The following is a 6178-nucleotide window of genomic DNA, read 5'->3' on the forward strand; positions in this document are numbered from 1 at the left end:
AGTTGAAGTTCTTACCACCACATTTTATATGATCATAACCATAGCCTTCATACAACTTGTCTTCAAAAGATTTTGAGGCTATGAATGATATTCTTCCTTATACCTCATTTTCACCTACAAAACTAGCAAACTAGTTATTAATAAAAGCCTCACATCACTCTTCTTATGAAATCTCAACTCACCTTCTACGGCTTCTTTCCTAAATTAATAGTTCTACTAGTTATGCCTATCAATTCAGGGTTATCTATCCTTGTAGATGAATGGATCTTTTTGACTCTTCAAATAAGGTGACTCAAATAAAACTAATGGACTTGAATAAAAAAATTATCAACAAAATAAAACTATAAAAGCACACAAATAAAAACACAAGAAAAAATTGGACTTAAAGAATTGGATAATACATAGTACGGTAATGTACTATGTAAAAATCAAGTTATGAACCTAAAGAAGATTTATTTTTAAAGAAACTTTTTTAGGGGCTGAGTATCACCCCAGGCCTTATAATTATTCAAAATTTTGTACAAATAGAGAGGGACATAACCTGGCCTTCAATAGCTAGATATAATTGAATCTCAATGAATATTTAAAATGTAAACATGTAAGACTATGTTGTAGAGTGTGGTGTGTCCTGTACAAGTATGATGATACTATATACATTGTATTAATATGGAGTTTTCTAAGTCATTTTAAATTCCATCTCATGGAGCTTGGAATGCCGAACTTTTCCATCTGAATGTATCTAAGAACTTCTAGTAGGAGTTGATTATAGTGGAAATAATGCTAGGGATTGTCGGAGTGGAGGCTGATCTTAGATAGAGAATCTACCACAAAGTTGTCTTCTCTATATACATATTTGTTAATACATAGCTAGAATTGAGAAATAATTTTAAGGAGAGAAACAACTGATGGTTTAGGTGCTAGGGGGTGGTTTTTGAGCCCTGATCCAATGAAAAAGTATTCAGAGTCAACCTCCAGGACAACTTGTAATATGCCATTATTCGAACACCACAGCAGACCCCAAATAGTAGCCTCCACCTCTGCCATATTGTTAGTCCCATGCTAAAAAAGAGTAGCATAGGCATAGATGAGATCACCATTGTGATCGCTGATGACTGTTCCATCTCTTATTCTTCCTATATTAGAAAGTGCACTACTATCAAAATTTATCTTAACCATATTAACTAGAGGATTGGACCAATACACAGGTCTCACAATTTTCTCTTGCCTACATTGATCCATAAAAGAGATCATCTTAGTCCACACAATCAGCTAAGGAATATGGGGAAAGGCAGTACTTAATAGATGGAAGGTCTTTTTATAGATTAAGAATTTCACCCTGGTTGAGTGAGACTTCTTGCCCAAATATTTAGTTTCACACCTATTCTTCTAGAGATTCTAGGAAATAATAATAGAAAATGCTATGTTAGCAATTGATGAGAAATATTAATAGGCTTTAGTGTCCACCATTTCGTCAGCAGGTTCATGAGTGAAGTTATGGCATGGACCACTCCCAGGGAAGAATGGAAGGTTTGCCAAATACTACTTGCAACTTATCATGAAACTAAGATATAATGAATGGTATTAGGGCTAGGATTAGGATAGAAAACACATGTAACAGGACCACTACCATATTTGCCGAGGCATTCATTACTTGGAAATTTCTTTCTCAAGGATCTCCACAAAAGGAATGAGAACTTAAAGGGGATTTGCTTATTCCTAGTGTATTTATCCACTATTGTACCATCTCTATGTTTCCTTATTACCACCTAGATAGAGGAGTATGAGAACTCTCCATAGCCATAAAACTTTAAGATAGGTTGATTAAGGGTGCCTTCCTCGAAGTGAAGGGAAATTTTCACAGCTTCTGAATATCCTACGACCCTCAATCCATAAGGATGATACTTTAATATTATTTGGTCCTACTCCACCAAGTCTGTGATTGTGTAGTGGCTCCAGACCTGTCCGATTGTCCCACCAGAATATAGCAATTACCAACTGCGAGTCTCCACAAAATATGCTTCTCTGATTCTATGTTGATTCTTATTATATTTTTCCATATCAAGGACTGGCCATTTCAATATTTCCTAGCCATAGGGTTAACTCTTTCATAGTAATTGGCTTTCAAAAAACTACTCCAAAGAGATCCCCTTATCCATGTAATCCACAATTGTTTGACCTGTATGGTCCTACAAACATCATCAATATTCTTGATCTCAACACCTTTTCTTATTGTCTTTCCATCCCTTAAAGAAGTCAGAAAATAATCTCATGAGCTATTTAAGAGAAGTTTTAAGAGAGGTACAGGCTAAAAGAATATGAACTGGGATTGATTGCAAAATATGCTTTACCATGATTGCTCTTCCTCCATAGATGAGTAATATTGATGCCAACCAAAAATCCTAGAAACTATTTTGCTAATCATTCTAGAGTAGTAGTGAAAATGATAGCATCATCAACAAATCTGAGGTGATTAATCTGAGGACCAGTCCTTGACATTTGAAAACCATGATACTAAGGGTGTTGATGCAGATTATTTAGAGTTCTGGAGAGTACTTTAGCCTGAATAATAAATAGTGTAGGTTATAGGGGATCACTTTATTTTAAGACCCTTGTGGAGTGTAAAAAATCTATGCCTGGTGCCATTAACAATCATAGAGTACCAGTTGTTTGAAAGTGTTCTCCAAATCATATCAATGATGATTTCTCCAAACACAAACATTCTGAGAACTAGGAAGACAAAAGACCAAGATGCCCTATTATATGTCTTGGCCATATTTAAAGACCATATTTTCCCCAATCACAGGTTTCTTGATTGTACTGATAAGCTCCTAAGCAAGCATGATATTTTCAGCAATGTTTCTACCCTTCATAAATCCTGACTAATTCAGAGAGATGAGAGAAGGGAGAATAGGGGGATAGACTATGGTATATTAGTTTAGAGATGACCTTATTGGTAAAGTTTCTGAGGCTAATAAGTTTAAATTCTTAGAACTTATTTGGGTGTGTGACTTTTGGTAGTATTACAACGGAAGTGTGAGAAAAGTATTTGGGTATTAATTTCCCACAGAATAAAGATAACACAACTTAGAATAGATCTTCAGTAATAATATGCCATTAGGTTTTAAAGAATTTCCCATTCATGCCATCTAGATCAGCTGTAGAGAACATTCACAGAGAAGACTACCTTTTTAACCTCATTTATAGTAGGAAAGGCTTGGAAGGATTCATTTTGAGCATCTGAGAGAAGTTTAGGGATACAGGATGGAACATCTTCTTGTATATATTCATTTTTTCCAGTGAAAATCTCTTGAAAGTGAATGCAGGAAACATTTGCAATTTCAGGATACTCTTGAATCCATGTTCCTTCTTCATTCTTGACATTGTGAATAAACAACCTCTCTATTCTCCCCCTGGTTAATCCATGAAATTAATTAGAGTTGGCATCTCCATATTTGAACCATTGAAATTGGGTATTCTATCATAATAAAATATCTTCTACTTTGAGGTGTCTAATATACTCAGCTTGCAACCTATGGAATTCTTTTCTATTATCATCATTTATATTTAGGATTATGTTCTTCTCTGCAATCTTAACCTTTTCCTCATAAGTGTTTACATTAGCATGGATGTCACCATATTCAGCTTTGGACCAGTGACTCAAAGTAGAAGATAATATTTTTATCTTCTCTTAGAATTTCCACATAGCCTTACCTGTGTGTGGTTTCTACTAGCAGGATTCCACAGTGCTTAGGAATGAAGGATTATCCACCCAACTGTTTAAGAATTTAAAGTATTTTATGAATTTAGTACTCCTTTCCTACATCTCCAACAATAAGGGACAATGATCAAAACAAACTGAGGGTAAGTGAGTAATGGAAGATAAGGGCATTGTTTCCAACTAATTATCTATTACTATTGCCCTATCAAGTCTCTTCCATATTAGGAAACTTATACCCTTGAGATTGGACTAGGTGAATTTAGGACCATGAGAGCCTAAATCAATTAGCTTACAAGCTTCAATAACACCCAAGAATTAAAAGCTTTTCCTCATGTCTTAAGGAATCCCACGTAACTTTTTTTCAAAACAAGTGATTACATTAAACTTCCCAATATTGCACCAAGATATAGTAGTAAAGGCTAATTAAACCAGGCTATTCCATAGTGTTCTTCTCAAATTATCTCTATACTTAGCATATACAAAGGTCATCAAATATTGCTGAGCAAGTTCAGTATGGTTGATAGAGTAGGTAATATGTTGATCATCTATTTCAATAAATTCATAGTTAAAATCTAAGGACCAAAAGAGACAAATCTTCCCATTAGGGTTACATATAGAATACTCTATTTTCAAACTTTCTTTCACTTTCTAAATGTGAGTAATATTGGAAAGGGTTCTAAAATAGCAATGAATGACATTTGTTGGATTAGAATTTTATTTTGAAGTCTTTCTAGGACACCTTTGATGTAAATACCCCTAGAATTCTGTATGAGGTGTTTGATCATTTGCAAGAATTTGTAGAATGGGACCAAGTTAGAGGTTTGCCTATGTTTACAGATATTTAGACACCTTTTGCTTAGATCTGGTTTTAGATTTACCCATTGACCCTCTTGGGGAGAGTCCTTGTTGGTAAGTAAGTCGTGAAATCTCAGCTACAAAGTTTTCTTGATTCTAAGGATCAAATACATTAAACAAATCATCATTAACATCTCCTTCCTATTCCATCTTACCAGGTACTTTATTTTTCTATTCTAAATATATTAAGCTATACTCATCATCTATCTCATGATCAAAAAAATTAGTAAGGGAATATTGGAACTAGATTTTATCATAAATCAGATCATCCTACATAGAATGACCTACTTTTTCCACCTAGGCTGCAATACTCTCCCCTTTCGTGGCATCGAACTACCTCAAAGGGGGTCTGAGAGAAAAAAATTTGTTAAGATAAAGCATAATCATCTTTTGTAGAGTATATCACCCGAGATGAAACATTTACCACCATTGGTGTCTCTTTCTCAGTGCTGTACTTATTGGGGCATTCCGAATTATGTACTTTATTATCTTCTATATGCTCCTTAGGACTAATATCTTTATTACCATTAGTATTTTACATGAGGGGTTTAAAGGAGTTTGATATCAGTTATAAATCAGTTTCATGATTCTGCATATTATTTTTAGCCTGCTTTCCTGGAGATATATTTTTTACATATCTTCTTCCCCTTTTCTTTGGAGATTACCATTCACCCTGGCGGGGTTTTGCCCCTATCAACATGATATTGGAGTAAAGATGTTTGTTGTTGCTGAGTTTTATTTCCTAGAATTACCTGGTCTTTCTGCTTAATCTGTTGTGCTACCTCATGTGCATTTGGTTCGTATACCATTTTCTTCTTTGAAGCGTCAACTTATTTTCATATTGCACAAGTATTAGCAACATTTTCCTGATGCTTACAATAGCTACAGTAGTCTAATACACCCTCATATTTAATGGCTTGCCATATTCCCTCCCCATACTCATCATTATCATATCCCATCCATACACATTGGGGTCTACTTTTTGTGTGCTAAATTTTTAACTTCATATTTACCACACTGCCCCTAGTCTTCTTATAGGTAGTCTGGTCAAGAAAGAAAACTTTTTCAATAGAATATAAGAGAGGTGTAGACCAAGTGTAAACTCTAAGAAGAAAAACAACCGTCCAACCCAAACTTGTTAACAAAAGACTATAAACTATAACATCAAACTAAGTCGGGGCATGCCCTTGACTATGACCAAAAAAATCCAAAGTACAATGACAATAAAGAAAGAAAATTGAAATGGCAAAGCCTTTCAAAGGAAAGAGGCTCACTACTCTACAACAACTCAATTGATGTACTCAACCACCAATTGCTACGCAGGAGCAACGGAAAACCTTTCTAACCCTATATCATGAAATAATTTAGCGTACAGGGACGGTTAGTGGGATAAGCATTAGCATGTAACTTAGGAAACAAGGATAAAATAATGCAATTATAAAAATCTAGTCATAGACCATATACACCACATTCATATACATAGATATAGAATGTCGGGATAGGGACAAGGGCCGCGAACATGATAGTTTAAAGGTTCAACTTGGACTATGTAACTCACGCCTTTCTAAAGGCACCCATGGGATATATTGGTCCAGCTCCCCTTGC

Source organism: Capsicum annuum, chromosome 6 (genome assembly GCF_002878395.1).
Source record: "Capsicum annuum cultivar UCD-10X-F1 chromosome 6, UCD10Xv1.1, whole genome shotgun sequence".
NCBI lineage: Eukaryota > Viridiplantae > Streptophyta > Magnoliopsida > Solanales > Solanaceae > Capsicum > Capsicum annuum.